We start from the raw sequence: 17,769 nt of genomic DNA, 5'->3' as shown, positions 1-17,769 counted from the left end.
ATGATATGCAAAACTCTTTACGATACCAAATCGTTTAAATGAATGACGAAACAAATCCAGAAATAAATATCCATTTCTCTGAGTTTGAATGTGCTCTGTGTATATCCTGCCCAATGACACTGGACCAGAGAAAGGCTGCACAGCTGCTTGGCTGCACCTTGCCCCCTCCAAAGATGGCGGCCGCGCACGTGTCCAGTGAGTCGTTGCCCCGAATAAAGATGGCGGCGTGTACGCAGGCTTGCAGCCGCGTTGAGGCAATTCCCCATTTACTGCAAACACAGACCTGGGACGTTCAAATTTGTGTTTTCCGACGTGCACAACATGTTTGTAAAACCTCTCCGCTCATAGCTACACAGTTTTTCTCCCGTTTTCCTGTGTTTATTTCTTTCCTTACCCTATCCTTTTGCTCCATAACTTCCTGAGCATTCATTACAGTGACTCTGCGCCGCACGCGAAGGTGATCACGTGGTCTAATTCCGCCCTACACTCACTTTGAATGGTTGGAACAACCTCCCTTCTGGAATAATGGTGCTAGAAGAGCACAGCAGTTCAGGCAACATCCAAGGAGCATCGAAATCGACATTTCAGGCAAAAACCCTTCATCAGGAATAAAGGCAGTGAGCCTGAAGAGTGGAGGGATAAGGTAGAGGAGGGTGCTGTTGGGGATAAAGGAGCATAGAGAACAATGGGTAAGAGGGGGAGAGGATGAAGGTGATAGAACAGGGAGGAGAAGGTGGAGTGGATAGCTGGAAAAGGAGATCGGCAGGTCGGACAAGGCCGGACAAGTCATGGGGACAGTACTGAGCTGGAAGTTTAGAACTATGATGAGGTGGGGGTAGGGGAAACGAGGAATCTGTTGAAGTTCACATTGATGCCCTGGGGTTAATGTGTTCCGAGGCGGAAGATGAGGCGTTCTTCCTCCAGGCGTCTGGTGGTGAGGGAGCGGCGGTGAAGGAGGCCCAGGACCTCCATGTCCTCAGCAGAGTGGCAGGGCGAGTTGAAATGTTGAGCCAGGGGGAATTTTTTGATTGGTTGGGGTGTCCCGGAGATGTTCCCGAAAGCGCTCTGCTAGGAGGCGCCCAGTCTCCCCAATGTTGAGGAGACTGCATCGGGAGCAACGGATACAATAAATGATATGAGTGGATGTGCAATTAAAACTTTGATGGATGTGGAAGGCTCGTTTCAGGCCCTGGAGAGATGAGAGTGAGGAGGTGTGGGCGCAGGGTTTACAGTTCCTGCGGTGGCAGGGGAAAGTGCCAGGATTGGAGGGTGGGTTTTAGGGGGGCGTGGACCTGACGAGTTAGTCACAGACGGAACAGTCTTTGAGGAAGGCGGAAAGGGGTGGGGAGGGAAATATATCCCTGGTGGTGGGGTCTGTTTGGAGGTGGCAGAAAGGTCGGCGGATGATTTGTTTATGCGAAGGTTTGTAGGATGGAAGGTGAGCACTAGGGGCGTTGTGTCCTTGTTACGGTTGGAGTGGTGGGGTCTGAGGGCGGAGGTGCGGGATGTCGACGAGATGCAAAGGAAGGGAAATTGCGATCTCAAAAGAAGGAGGCCATCTGGTGTGTTCTGTGGTGGTACTGGTCGTCCTGGGAATACGGGATGGCATTTTTGCAAGAGGTCGGGTGGGAAAAGGTGTAATCCAGTTAGCTGTGGGAGTCGGTGGGTTTGTAAAAAATGTCAGTGTCACGTCGGTCGTCATTAATGGAGATGGAGAGGTCCAGGAAGGGGAGTGAGTTGTCAGAGATAGTCCAGCTAAATTTAAGGTCAGGGTGGAATGTGTTGGTGAAGTTGATGAATTGCTCAACCTCCTCGCACGAGTTTGAGGTGTCGCCAATGCAGTCATCAATGTAGCAGAGGAAGAGGTGGGGAGTAGTGCCGGTGTAATTACGGAAGATCAACAGCTCTACGTAGCCAACAAAGAGACAGGCATAGCTGGGGCCCATACGTGTGCCCATGGCTACCCCTATGGTCTGGAGGAAGTGGGAGGATTCAAAGGAGAAATTGTTAAGGGTGAGGACCAGTTCGGCCAAACGAATGAGAGTGTCAGTGGAAGGGTACTGTTGGGGACGTCTTGAGAGGAAGAAACAGAGGGCTTGGAGGCCCTGGTCATGGCGAATGGAGGTGTAGAGGGATTGGATATCCATGGTGAAGATGTGGCGTTGGGACCGGGGAAACGGAAGTCTTGGAGGAGGTGGAGGCTGTGGGAGGTATCCCGAACGTATGTGGGGAGTTCCTGGAGTAGGGGGGATTGGATAGTGTCTAAGTAGGTAGAGATGAGTTCAGTGGGGCAAGAGCATGCTGAGACAATGGGTCGGCCAGGGTGGTCAGGCTTGTTGGATCTTTGGAAAGAGGGAGAACCAGGCAGAGCGTCGTTCCCAGACTATGAGGTTGGAAGCTGTGGGTGGGAGATCTCCTGAGGTGATGAGGTTCTGTATGGTCTGGGAGATGATGGTTTGGTGATGGGGGTGGGGTCATGGTCGAGTGGGCAGTAGGAAGAGGTGTCCTCTCCTTGGCATTTGACTTCAGCGGTGTAGACATCAGTGCACCAGACTACCACTGCGCCCCTTTTCTCCGCTGGCTTGATGGTGAGGTTGGGATTAGAGCACAGGGATTGGAGGGCTGCGCGTTGTGAAGGTGGGAGGTTGGAGTGGGGGAGGGAGGTAGACAGGTTGAGGCGGTTCATGTCCCGGCGGCAGTTGGAAATGAAGAGGTCGAGGGCAGGTAATAGGCCAGCGCGGGGTGTACAGGTGGATGCAGTGTGTTGGAGGTGGGTGAAGGGGTCCTCGGAAGGTGGGTGGGAGTCCTGATTGTGAAAATAAGCTCGGAGGTGGAGGCGACGGAAGAATTGTTCGACGTCACGGCTTGTATTAAATTCTTTGATGTGTGGACGGACAGGGATGGTGAGTCCTTTGCTGGGGACTGATTGTTCGTCCTCAGTGAGTGGGATGTCTGGGGGAGATGGTGAAAACTCGGCAGGGCTGGGAGGTGGGAACTGGTGTGGGTGTAGTGCTGGGAGTGGGGGTGGAACCTGTCACTGGAGTGGGTGTGATAGTGGGGGGAATGGGGGTGGAGTCATGAGCAGGGAGAGTGTTTCCCTCGGGGTTCTGGGGGGTGGGGATAGTGACAGTGAGAGGCATGTCAGCAGAATGCAGGTGAATGGCGCTGGTGGGGGCGGAAGTGGTGGTGACCATGGCAGTAGCGGTGGTGGAGCTCACTGAGCATGTGGCATCAGCGATGATGTGAAGTGCAGAAGTGTTCTCACGTGTGATGCATGAGGAGTTGTGAGGGGTGGAAGTGGTTGTGGGAGTGGCCAGGATGGGGGCGGAAGTGACATCATCAATCAGTGTGGGGTGGCAGCTGCATCAGCTGCATGGCTCATGGCGGAATCGATTCGGAGGTCAGGGGTATCTCCTGGAATGTTTGAGGAGCGCTGTTTATGGAGGTGGGTGGATAAAAGTTTGTTGTACTTACAGTTTTTGATGTCTGAGATGGAATTTAAATACTGTTTGTTGAGAGTATGAATTCTCCTGAGGATTTCGTACAGAGTGGTTCAATTGCAATTCTGAGAGAGTGTTGTCCTCAGCTAAGGCAGAGCTGACTGTAGAGAGGTTACGTGCCGGCGCATTGCTGCAAGCGTGGAGCGGAGGATCTTGATGGAGAACTGTTGCTGGTGTTTTTGAATCTGTAGTCTGTACTGTTTTTCCTGTTCGGGTCCAAACTCTACTGGTTTAAAGGTGGTCTCGAATCCGTGTGGGATGAGTTGGTTATGGAGGCAGGCTGTGAGGAAGTAAATGTGGCTGTGATTTGGACCAACCTCCCGCCAGGTCCTCCAGCTCCGCCCACCGTCCTTCCATTGGTCCGGAGCGGACATCAATCACCCGGGGTCCTTTTGTTGGCTAGAGCATGCGCAGTGCATCCTGCTTTTGCTGATATGTTGGGTAATGTGCTGGGAGCGTTGACTGAACGGAAGGATTCCCTTTGTGTGAGCTCTGCTGTAGATTTCCTTTATTCATGGAGGGAATTGTCTTCCTACTCATGACTGTATAGCTGTGATTGATGAATCAATGTCATCTGAGTCGACACATAAACACCCCATTTTTACTCCTTCACAGCATCTGAGATCTTTACACATGATATCATGCTCTTCTTTGGAGACAAAAAAGTATGAAATGAAGCCTCAGGAAATCGGAGCAGGAGTTGGGCACTCATCCCCTTCAGCTTGTTCCCGCATTCTATCAGATCTTTTCTGGGCCATCCCAGGAGCATTGACACCTCTTTTATGCTTAATCCACATAGCCCTTAACTGCTCAATATTTCAAAAATCTATCTGCCCTCTTTTAAAATAATTTGAGATAGAATCATAGATTCCCTACTGCATGGAAACATGTCCTCAGCCCAACAAGCCACACCGACCCACCTAAAGAGTAACTCAAACATTCCCCTCCCACATTTAACTTTCACAATTGTTTGGTCTAGAATATTACAGCCAATCACAGAAAAAAATCTTTACTTTTTTAAAAATAATGAATGTTCCCTTATGTAATGTCCCCTGGTATGATATTTCACTGGTGCTAGAAGTTCTAGTCAACATCTACCCTGTAAAGCTTCTCAATCTTTTTTACATAAGATCACACCTTATTTATCAAGATTCTATTGAATAATGTCCTAACCTGCTTATCTATTCTTGGTAGGTCAACCATTGCATCCTCGAAGCAGCTAAGTGAATCTTTTTTAAATGGTCACAAATGTTGGTTTATCCTTTAGTAAATATGAGAGCTAAAATCGTAAATACTACTCCAAGTGAGGTCTCAGCAACAGCCAGTGTGGTTAACCAAATCTCAGTCCATGCTAATATCTTACCCCGATACCCTGAACTCCAATATTGTGCAATTAACTTTTACATAGCATCTTATCATTTGCATTTTTAAAATCCAAATACAGAACATCATTGGTTTCCCTTTATCAGCCCTGCTTGTAATCTCCTCAATGAATTGTCGCAAATTTGTCAAATATAGTTTCTTTTACACAAACCCCAGTCGACCATGTTTAATGATAAGCTTTTCTAAATTTCCTGATATTTCTTCCTTTAATATTCGACTCTGTAGATTCTATCAGTAGATTTTCTAAGAATGATTCCCTTTTCTTAAATCCATGTGGTCTCTGTCCAATCCTGTAATTGTTCAGTAAGAAACTTGACTGTACTCCAATATAGTTAGTAAATGTATCTGTCAATGTTTTTAAAAATCGATTATTGTAAATGCTGGTCCCATGCAATATCAATGGATTCGGGACTCTGAACTTGGGTTGTAATGTTTTTTTTTCCATTAATTCCTTTTCCTACTGTTATTCAGACAGCACCAAGTGACCACTCTTAATTGTGAGTAACTTTGAAAATAATATATTTTAAAAATGACATCCCAAAATGCTCCCTCATTATTGTGCAAGGAGGATTTCGCATTCAATAGTTTGCAGATAAAATTGAACAGATGTTTCCTGCAATTTGGCCAGACTGACGATTACAGCAAAGTGGCAACTCTGCTCTCAAATTTTGACCTTGACACTGCCTAAGGAGATACTGTTGGGACTTCACTTTGCCATTCTTGTTCACCAACTTTATGTGCAAGGTTTAATGCTATAATCATTCTCGAGCTTGTAATTTTTGACAACTTCTCTTTTATGTACATATGTAATTATCATACTGAAAGGTTGCACTGAATGGTACCAAATCTGAGATTAGTCTCTAATCAGATCGTAACATACTCTGACTCTTTTACGTATGTATTGGCATAAGTCTATGCCAGTTATTTTTCTGAAGCCTGTGATTCCTGATAAAGGGCTTGTGCCAGAAACATCGACTTTCTTGCTTCTCAGATGCTGCCTTAACTTGCTGTGCTTTTCGACACTGAAAACCAGGTTCTGCGCTGTCACTTTCTCCTTTGAGTAGATTCATCCAAGAATAATTTTTATTGTTCAATGTGCAATAGGAACCAATTCATGAAATTCAGATATCGCACAATTACCCTAATTATGTGAAGGCGAAGAAATTACCAAATTATTGTCAGTAATTGAAACTGTACTAACAAACTCGTGCAGTATCAGTGATTCAGTAACCGTGTATTATGCAGATCGCTGAAATAGACATTTTTGCACCCACCTTCCCCATCTCCTCCTGTTGATATGTTGTTCTTTTCAAACTGCATGTAATGCCATTCAACTATTGTTAGGTTACCTAAAGCTGTACCATAGGGCAGTTACAATTGGGTCATTATACACCATTCCAAATTCCACTTTCCTTCTGTTTTGCCTATATGTTGCACTTAGCGAGTACAAGGTCATTGACCAGAAAGATTAATACTACCTGACCTTTAGAGTTTTTCCAGATATCGCACAGCTGCAGTATTTTGTTTTACACTCTGCTATTTGTTGTTCTCACTTGTTTCTTTGAGAAAGATTACAAAATTAACTTGGATGAATGAACTTACGATTTCATTAACAAATGATGGGAGAAGAAACGTCAGTGTTTCAAGTTCTGATAAAGTAAAATAAACTGATAATTAGTAGAAAGGGTTTAAGATGGATATGGAACCAATGCTGGCAAATGGGACTCGCTTAATTTAGGATATCTGGTCACCATGGGCAAGATGGACTGAAGGGTTTGGTTGTGTCTTGTACAATTGTGACTTCATTATCTCAATTATTCAAGAAGTTGAATACTTTGTGGAGGAAAAGGATTTATGCAAAAAATGCACCTGAAATGATGACTGAGGTATATCCAACGCAAATTGTTTCATTGCTTTTTCCACTGGTTTCTTCAATGACCAGTCTTGTTTTGTTATCTGAATAACTATGAATCATGTGATTTATTTCTTACAGAATATTTCGTTAGGATCTAGTGAACTATTAAGAAGTGTTCATGTTTAAAATTTAAGCAGCTTGATTATTAAGCAAGAAAAGGTTAGCTATTTAATCTCACTGAATCATTTCTCTCTAAAAGGTAACAAGCTTTTTATCTTTTCTGGGCACTGAATATATGGAAGTCAATTCTGAAGGAAAAGAATCCTCGTCAGTAATGTTCCCACATATGGGGAGTAATTGCTTCTGGTCACTCTTCAGGCTAGAGGCTAGGAAAGAAATGAGTTGGCCAAAGTTAGCAACATCATTCGGATGGACTGTGCTCATTGGGGAAACTTGCAGGATCTGTAGAAGAAACACGTGTTTCAGAGTGTGTACAATAAACCTGAAAATTGTTGTTTTTTTTCATCGAGCTTGGGACATGAATGGAGCATCACTGAAGTTAGTATTGCTTGTAAAATTTCCAAACTTGCTAAATTATTGTTGCTAAATGCAGGTGACATTATCAAAACACATTTCACACTCCCCAGATAGGAATTTGGTCCCTGTTTTGTCGGTCCATCCATTCCTATGGATAAGAGATATTTTAAATCTGAGCACTCCATTTAAATATTTGAATTCATCACCGAAGTATTTAAGTCCTCTTGCATTCTTAACTTAAAATTACTCAACGTGATCTTTTGTCCCCCCCGAATTTTCCAAGCACTTGGCAGTTCTGGAATATTCCAACTATTTAAAATAGATGCATTTACACTATTGAAAGCAACCTGGCAGATTTGAATACCATTCAGGGAGTCAAAAACAATACAAAAATAACTTTTTGAACTGCTTACTGTTCACCAACAATGTAAGCGAATTACTATTGAACCCACAGATAGTCTCCCAAGGATTCCCAAATCTAAACAGTGCATTCCAGATATGCTCACTATCACCATCTGGGAGCAGTCCCCCAAAGTGGTCCCAGAATTTAGAAAACGCACACATTGGCCTCCAAAGCTAAATCTGCTGTCACAGGCTTCACGCTTATTGCATGCAATGACATTTATTGTCCAGTTCTTTCATGTGACAACTGATTTTACAAACAATTTATGAAATTCTTCAAATCCTGAGGAAATGTGATGTCAGCCCATTGCAGAAGTGAATGGAAAGTGTGATGTTTGCTTGATCTTTGGCTCTTTGTATCAGACCGAACTGACCCTTGAGCAAGATGTGGGATGTTTCCCACACACTTTGTTTAAAAAAGCAAGGATTATGCTCTGAGATTTAAATGTTCAATCGGCTTTAATAAAAATCCTTCCAAGAATTGAGAGTTTTATTTCAGCTCCTTTAAAGATACATGTTCTCGGCCTTTAATTTTGTGACATGTGATCATTCTTTGGTAAAGGTGGCTGTGTGCAACACTGCAGGATGTTGTGCTGAAGTGCCTCATTGGGTAGATGATCTTTATCACTGGTATAACTCGGCTAATTTTGAGATGGAATGTCACTTTGAGTTAAATCTTGTTTTTTTAAACTGAGGCATGCTTGTGTAACTCGAGTGTGGAAACTATGCTCGTGTTTGCATTGAAACTTTCAATTTTGGAGATCAGTATTTTTTCCGATGTGTTTTGTAAATAAAGCTCAATATAGAATGCACAGTGCTGGAGAACCGCAGGTCCAGCAGCATCTCTGAGTGGAATAAAACACTGTAAGTTCAAAGTCTCATGACCTTTTGTCCGTTCAGACGAATAGTCAGTAAACTTGAAATGTAACATGTTGTTCTCTTCACCAATGTCCTCAGAACTGCTGAGATTCTCAAGCACTTTGATTCTGTGGTTCAGATCTCCCATACCTGCAGTTTATTGCTTTGTTATAGATCCTATGATTTAAATTGTGGAGCGAGAGGCAGCAACTGTGATCAACTGGGATAAAACTCCCCAACCATGGGAAAGAAAAACGCACAGTTCATTATACTTTGCAAAACACGACTCTAAATAAGAAATGCAATTAAGCGAAGTGCAAGATGGCATATCACCGGCCTTGTCTCAAACCTGCTACTCATATTTGAGGACTAATCTGTCAGAATTGTGTTTACTCGCTTCGTTTGATATCACAGTCCACAAATGACCCAGTGCCAGTTCCTGGGCCGGGCCTGGTGACCACATTGCAGTGGGGTGGGAATCTTTGTGTCAGCCTGAAGTTTTTGTTCCGGGCTACATTGTAGGTTGAAGGTGACGGTTTTGACTAATATTGCGTCATCAAACTTGAAGGAAATCCTTCCGAATGTATTGATTAACTGCACTGTGCCTGTTTACATGTAGTGCTGTAATGTTCTAAGTTAAGAATCACACAACACTCGGTTATAGTCCAACAGGTTTAATTGGAAGCACACTACCATTGGGTGCGCCGGTCCTTCATCAGGTGATTGTGGAGGGCATAATGCTAAGGCACAGAATTTTTAGCAAAAGTTTAAAGTGTGTTGTAACTGAAATTATCCGTTGACAAAATACCTTGACTGTCTGTTGAGTCTTTCACCTGTTCGAATACCATGACAATTTCACTTCTTTCATGTGTAAATCACAAAATCCTTTTTAAAAAGTTGCATTCCTGACAGTGGCCGACCCAATCACTCATTGTATTAATCACTGCACAGTCTCAACAAAGGAATGAAACTGGATGAACCACATTAAATCTACCGATGCACCAGAAAATACAACAACACGATCAGCCCTCTTGACCCTGCAACTTCTGTCTCACTGTGGGCTAACAACAGCAGCAGAACTGCTGTTTATGGAATTCAACCTTGATAAATGCGAGGTGATGCATTTTGCAAGGTTGAATTTGAAAGCTGAGTACAGGATTAAAGATACGGTTCTTGGCAGTGTGGACGATCAGAGTACAGGTACATAGATGCCTTAAAATGGCCACCCAAGTGGACAGGGCTGTTAAGAAAGCATATGGTGTTTTGGCATTCATTAACAGTGGTATTGAGTTTAAGAGTCATGAGAACTTGTTGCACCTCTATAAAACTTTTGTTAGACCGCACTTGGAATACTGCGGCCAGTTCTGGTCGCCCTATTATAAGAAAGATGTGGATGCTGTGGAGCGGGTTCAGAGGAGATTTACCAGGATGCTGCCTGGACTGGAGGTCTTTTCTTATGAGAAGAGGTTGACTGAGCTCGGAATTTTTTCATTGTAGAAAAGGAGGAGAAAAGAGGACCTAATTGAGGTATAAAGATAATGAGAGGCATAGATAGAGTCGACAGCCAGAGCCTATTTCCCAGGGCAGAAATGACTAACATGAGGGGTCATAGTTTTAAGCTGGTTGGAGGAAAGTATAGCGGGGATGTCAGAGGCGGGTTCTTTACACAGAGAGTTGTGAGAGCATGGAATGCGTTGCTTGCAGCAGTTGTGGAGGCAGGGTCATTGGGGACTTTGAAGAGACTCCTCGACATGCATAGGGTCACAGAAATTGAAGGGTGCATACATGAGGATCAGTGGTCGGCACAACATCGTGGGCTGAATGGCCTGCTCTGTGCTGTACTGTTCTATGTGTTATGTTCTAACTGTACTCCAGCCCAATCTGAAATCTCATGGCTTGGTATATCCCCCATTCAACCATTAACATCAAGTCGGGGATCAACCCTAGTTCAATGGAGAGTTCCACAGGGCATGCCAGGAGCAATACCAGGCATACCTAAAAATGTGGTGCCAACCTGGTGAAGCTACAGTGCAAGCAACACCAAATAGAACTATGTGATCCAACAACCAATGGATCAGTTCTGAGCTTTGCAGTTCTGCCACACCTAGTCAGGAATGGTGATGGATAATTAAACAACTCACTGGAGGAAGCATCACAGATATCCCCACCCTTACTGATGGAAGGGTCTCACACATCCATGCAACAGACAAGACAACAGCATTTGCAGCATTCTTCAGCCGCCAGTGCCGAGTGGATGAGCCTTCTCCATTGGTACCAGACATCACAGATGTGAATCGAATTGGTTGAAAACTTATTTCAAATCAAATCAAGAAATGGAGAAGTAGTGTAAAGGCTGTCGGCCCTGCCAACATTGTGGTAATAATACTGATGGCTGTGCTCCAGAAATTGCTGCCCACCAAGACAAGTACTGCTCCAGCACTGGCACCTACTGACATTGTGGAACATTTCTCAGGGATGTTCAACACAAAAACGCAGGACAGAGCCAACTCAGCCAATTTCCCTCCATCAGTCGACATTCGCTCAGCAGTGAAGTGATGGAAGGTGTCATCAACAGTACTGTCACGCAGCTGCTCAGCAATAACCTTGTGTGACACCCAGTTTATGTTCTGCCAGGGCCACTCGGTTCGTGATCTTGTTACAGACTTGATTCACAAACTGACAACTAGCTGAATTCCAGAGGTGAGGTGAGGGTGATAGCCCAGTCCCACTCCAAGAACACTATTTCGACTTCAGTGATATCACCTGACTTCACCACAGTCTCAGCTCATTTACTGAAACTCTCATTCATTCATTTTGTTAACTCTAGATTTCATTATCTAAACCCACTCTTGGCCAGCATCCCACAATCACCCTCCCTATAATCTACAGACTATTGAAAACCCTACCGCCCAAGTGTTCACTTGTATCAGAACTGGCTGATCAATCAAAAGCGTCCCATTTATTAGCAACAGCAATTTACTTTCACACCCTTGAACTTAATTCCTGGTTGTAATCATTCCTAGCTCCATGCAACAAACACCCTTTCACATCTCAATAACTCATTTTAGTTAAGACTCCCAATGATATGTTTATTTTTGAGTTCAGCTGTGTGACTGTTTCTATAGATTCCAAGGCAACACGGTCTGGAATTCCCACCCTCTAAGATCTATTTTCTTCCTTTAAGTCATTCCTGAAAAATTGCTTGTTTCGCAAAAGTTTTAGTCACCGGACATAATATTCTCCATCTGTGGCCTTATGTCAAACGTTCTCAATATATTAGTGTTGATTTGTACAGTTATTTTCTACACTTCACCATCGCTAAGTGAATAATCTGTAATGTCTCCTACCCAACCATGTTGTGGGAGCACCTTCACCATACAACTGCAGCAGTACAAGGAAGTCAAACATCACTTTCCCAACAGGCAACAGAGCTTTGGCCTTGATCGCTGGTATCCGTGAAAGGAGAAATACACATGTTTCAGGGAGTGCAGTTTGATTTTTAGGGAATGAAAATGGTGCAGAATTTGACTGTCAGAAATGGAAGGAAAATCCACTCACTTACTGGAAAAAAGAACTCTTGGCTGTCAAAGATATTGTGGAAAAAATAACCTGATAATGAAACATATGGTCCGGGGCTGCGCAGCAGTGCACAATTCATTTACAAAAAGGTCTGTGAAAATATTAGTAAAATACTACACAGAGCAAAATACACACGAGAGACTGAGGAAGTTAGATAACAAACAAGTGGACATCACGGAGCCCAGAGATGAATCAGAGCAATGTTCACTTTTATGATTCCACAGTCAGAGATGTCGAGCGCAGAAACAGATCTTCGGTCCAACCCATCTATGCCAACCACATATTGTAACCTTATCTATTCCCATTTGCCAGCAATTGGCCAACATCCCTCTAACCCTTCCTATTCAAATGCTTTTAAATGTTACAATTTTAGTCGCCCTTTAGGCTCGTTTTGAATTTCCCACCCACCCCCACCACACCCTCAACCTATATCCTTTAGTTCTGGGCTCCACCAAACCTTGTCTATTTACGCTATCCATGTCCCTCAAGAATTTGTAAACCTCTATAACATCACACCTAAGCCTATGACACTCCAGGGAAAATGACCTCAGCCTATCATGCCTCTCCCTACAACTCAAAACCTCCAACACTGGTAACATCCTTGAAAATCAATTCCCAAACCTTTCAAGTTTCAGTGCCTCCCTCTGATAGGAGGGAGACAGAACTTCAAACAATATTCCAAAAGTGACCTAACCAATGTCCTATCCAGGTCCTTTACTTAATGCTCTGAACAATAAAGGGAAGCATACCAAATGCCTTCTTCACTGTCCGATCTACCTGTGACTCTACTTTCAAGGAACTATGAACCTGTATTCCAAGGTCTCTTTGTTCAGCAAGACTCTCTAAGACCTTACAATACAGTGTGCGACTCCTGCTCTGATTTGCTTTTCTAAAATGCAGCACCTCACATTTATCTAGATTACATTACTTACAGTGTGGAAACAGGCCCTTCGGCCCAACAGGTGCACACCGCCCTGCTGAAGCGCAATCCACCCATACCCCTACATTTACCCCTTACCTAACACTACGAGCAATTTATCATGGCCAATTCACCTGGCCAACACATCTTTGGATAGTGGGAGGAAACCGGAGCACCCGGAGGAAACTCACGCAGATACGGCGAAGACGTGTAAACTCCACACAGTTAGTCGCCTGAGGCGGGAATTGAACCCGGGTCTCTGGCACTGTGAGGCAGCAGTGCTAACCACTGTGCCGCCCATAAATTAAACCCTATCTGTCACTCCCCAGCCCATTATTCCATCCGATCAATATCCCATTGTACTCTGAGATTCCTTTTATCATTGTCTACAATACCTCCAATTTTGGTGTCAACTGCAAACTTACTAACTCTACCACCTCTATTCACATCCAAATCATTTAAATGAATGACAAAACAAATGCAGAAAACAAATACATTTATCTGGGTGTGAATATGATCTGTGTAAATCCTGCCTTATGACTCTCTACCAGAGAGGGCTGCACATGCATTCCGCTGAACTTTGCCCCCTACAAAGATTGCGGCTGCATGTGTCCAGTGAATCGTTGCCCCAAATAAAGATGGTGCTGCTTACTCGAGTCAATCACTGGATGAGGCATTTTCCCATTTACTGCAAAAACGAGACTAAATTTCAAATTTGTAGTTTCCGATGTGCACCAAATGTCTGTAAACCCTCTCAACCCATACCAACATCATTTCCCTCACGCTTCCTGCTGTTTATTTCTATCTTTACCAACAGCTCTCCGTCCACACATCACGAATCGACCGCGAGGATGATCACGTGGTATAGTCTAGTCACGCTCCTAAATCACCCTGATTGGTCAGGGGAACCAACTGCCCCTCCAGGTACTCCAGCTCTGTCCCTGCTTTTCCATTGGTCCGCCGCTGACATCAATCACCCGGGCCCAATGTTGGCTGCAGCATGCGGATTGCTTCGTGGCTTTTGATGCTGTTCATGAGTTACAAGAGTTAAAAATGACAACAGCATCTCAAAACCACCTGATGAAAAAGCAGCAAACCAAGTGCTTCCAAATAATCCTGTTGACCAATAACCTGATGTTCTGTGAATTTTACTTTTATCCATCTCAATCCAACATCAACACCTTCAAGTAACGAATGAGGGAGAGATAACATAAAGAACTGGGAACAGTAGAAGGCCGTCCTGCCCTTCGAACCTACTCTGCCATTCAATAAGATCATGGCTGATCACGTCGTGGACACAAAACCATTTACCCACGTTCTCACCATGTCCATTAATTAATTACTTTTTTAAAAAAAATCTAACCTAGCTTTAAAAATGTTTAATGAACTAGCATCAACTGCGTCCCTGGGCAATTAATTTCATAGAGGTGAAGAAGTGCTTTCTCAATTCAGTCTTAAATTTGCTGCCTCTAGTCTTGTGGTGATGCCCTCTTGTCCGAGCTTCATCTGCCAATGGAAACATCTCTCTACTTCTATTTTATCCACTCCATTCATTATTTTATATGTTTCCATTCTTCTGAATTCCAATGAATATAATCCCAATCTACTCAGTCTCTCTCAAGCCAACCCCCTCAACTCAGGAGTCAACCAAGTTAACATTCTCGGCACCGCCCTCTCGTATCAGTACATCCTTTCTCAACTAAGGAGATAAAAACTGGGTGGAGTACTCCAGGTGTGGCCTCACAGGCACCCATATACAGCTGGAACATAACCTCTGCTTTTAAACACAAGCGCTTCAGCAATGAAGGACAAAATTCCATTTGTTTTCTGAACAGATTGTTGTACCTGGTGACTAACCTTAATGCAGAAGGATGCTCAGGTCCCTCTGCAAAGCAAATTATGCAAATGTTTAATCTTCAAGTATTTTTATTTAAATGTTACTACAACAAAGAGTATAAACTTTATATTTACGAACATTCTATTTCATTTGACCGACCATTACCCACTCACTCAATGTATCTATGTCTGTCTGCAAAGTTTCACAGATTTCCACTCACTTTGTTCCACTAATCATCTTAGTGTCACATGCAAACTTTGACACCCTACAGGTCATTTCAACTCCAAATCATCTGTATCAATTGTAAATAATTGCAGTCCCAACACTGATCCCTGAGGCACACTACTTGTCAATGATTGCCAGCCAGAATATTCCTTATTTATCCCCACACCTTGCTTCCTATTGGTCAACAAATCTTCTACCACTTACACCATGCACACTTATATTGTGCAACAGCCTCTTTCACAGCACCTTGTTGATGTTGTTTTGGAAATACAGCTACACCACATCCACTGGGTCCCCGTTGTCCACCTTGCTTGAAATGTCTTCACAGAATTCCAAAAGATTGGACAAGCATGACCTGCCGTTCACGAACCCATGCTGTGTCTGTACGATGGAATAATTTCTATCAAGATTCTGCCCGTCACAAAGATTTGCTGTCCATCAGGGCTCTGTGCATACTGTATAATGGCTGCTCCAACCTTGGCTGTCGCTGCGTTGGTCATTGTTCGTGTCTGGACTCCTTGCACTCCATCTGTACCATTGTTGTCCAGCTGAATTGCTCCCCCCTGTGTAAGAGCAATGTATTGTACGCTGCTAGTCTGATAAATGGTTGTCTGCATTGTCATTGCAGTAATAGTTGAGACAGACTCTTCTTCTGATTTCTCCTCATCGATTTCTATGCACACTGTGGGGATCAGAAGACAGTTCATTCAGGATTTTCCTGTATGAAGGCCGTCTCGATAGAATTTCTCTACGTTTCTGAGAGTCAGTCATGCTATCCATAGATTCCTGGGAGTCCTCATTTTCAAGTATAGTAGAAATCTGAACAGTCTGAACTTGAGGGGACTGTATGACTGAGGACTGAGCTGCTTGGATAACTCCTTGGACTTAAACAGTCTGCCCACTCGGCAATTACACGAAAGTTACTGCTGGACCTGTTGGTAATTGGATCCTAGGCATGGTTACCTGCATGGTCACATTATATAGTAATGATCATGATGAAGGGACTGGGGGCATTCTAACGAAGTTTTCTGATGATAGGAGGGTGGTGGACAGGCAGGTAGTACTGAGGAAGTGTGGAGTCTGCAGAAGTATCTTGACAGTTTGGGAGAATGGTCCAGGAAATGGCTGATGGAATTCAATGTGAGCAAACGCGAGGTCTTCCACTTTGGAAAAAAAGAATACAACCATGGACTACTTTCTAAAAGTGAGAAAATTCTTAAAGCCAAAGTACAAAGGAATCTGGGAGTGCGAGTCGAGGATTATCTATAGGTAAACATGCAGGTTGAATCCGTGATTAAGAAAGCGAATGCTATGATGTTATTTATCTCAAGAGGTTTGGAATAAAAAGGCAGCGATTTGCTACTGAGACTTTAAAAATCTCTGATTAGGCCCAATTTGGGGTACTCTGTCCAGTTTTGGTCCCCACACCTCAGGGAGGACATACTGGCACTGAAGCATGTCCAGCGGAGACTCACATGGATGATCCCTGCAATGGTAGGTCAGACATACGAGGAATGGCTGAGGATACTGGGATTGTATTCATTGGAGTTTAGAAGGTTAAGGGGAGATCTAATAGAAACTTACAAGATAATACATGGGTTGGAAAGAGTGGACACGAGGAAATTGTTTCCGTTAGGCGAGGAGATTAGGACCGGTGAGCACAGCCTTAGAATTAGAGGGGACCAATTCAGAACAGAAATGCGGAAACATTTCTGCAGCCAGAGAGTGGTGGGCCTGTGGAATTCATTGCCACGGAGTGCAGTGGAGGCTTGGACGCTAAATGTCTTCAAGGCAGATTGATAAATTCTTGATGTCACAAGGAATTAAGGGCTACGGGGAAAATGCGGGTTAGAGAAGTTGAAATGCACATCAGCCATGATTAAATGGCGGAGTGGCCTCGATGGGCCGAATGGCCTTACTTCAAATCCTATGTCTTATGGTCTAATTTGATCACTTTCCTCAGATACCCATTGCCGAGAATGCCTTTTCATACAGTCCTTCCTTTTCACTGGAATAGACCTTTGTAAAATGTCTTTGAAAATCTTCCACTGCTCATCAACTTCCCACCATAAAATTCTTGTTTCCAGTCTACTTTATCCAGATTATCTCTCATTCTATTGTAGTTCCCAGTGTTCAAGCAGAGGACCCAGTTGTTAGGTTTTATCTACACAGTCTGCATATATATTCTCATTCAAACATACGGTGATCGCTTCTTCCCAGGGGATCCCTAAATCTGAAGTCATTAATTATTCTTGCCTCATTGCACAGGGCTAGGTCTTGGATAGCTTGCTCCTTTGTCAGTTCCATTTCATACTGTTCAAGAAAATTATCATGAATACATTTAATGAACTCGTCAAAGCTACCGTGACTGAGCTGGTTTGACCACTCTACCTGTAGAAAAAAATCACCCACGATAATAGGTGTACCATTTACACAGGCACTAATTTTGTATTTGTTTATTGCCCATGCCAATGAAATGTCATTAGTTGGTGGCCTATACTCTACGCCAATCAGTGATTTTCTTGTTAGAATTTTGACTGCATCATTCCTGTTTCTCCTAATGTATGGCAATAACAACAACTACTTGCATTGTATGGAACTTTCACAATGGCAAATCTCCTAAGGTGCTTCATGGATGATCAAAATGTTGATTAAAGAGAATGATTTTAAAATA

The 17,769-nt window shown here is 43.6% G+C and overlaps 1 pseudogene; it reads right to left on the bottom strand.

Moving 5' to 3' along the window:
* Nucleotides 1-15,457: 15,457 nt before the first annotated feature.
* LOC140491664 (cyclic AMP-responsive element-binding protein 1 pseudogene) lies at nucleotides 15,458-16,052 on the bottom strand (annotated as a pseudogene).
* Nucleotides 16,053-17,769: the final 1,717 nt, after the last annotated feature.

Source organism: Chiloscyllium punctatum, chromosome 19, assembly GCF_047496795.1.
Source record: "Chiloscyllium punctatum isolate Juve2018m chromosome 19, sChiPun1.3, whole genome shotgun sequence".
NCBI classification, from domain to species: Eukaryota; Metazoa; Chordata; class Chondrichthyes; order Orectolobiformes; family Hemiscylliidae; genus Chiloscyllium; species Chiloscyllium punctatum.
The sequence above is the reverse complement of the archived record's forward strand: the minus strand, read 5'-3'. Positions and strand labels throughout refer to the sequence as shown.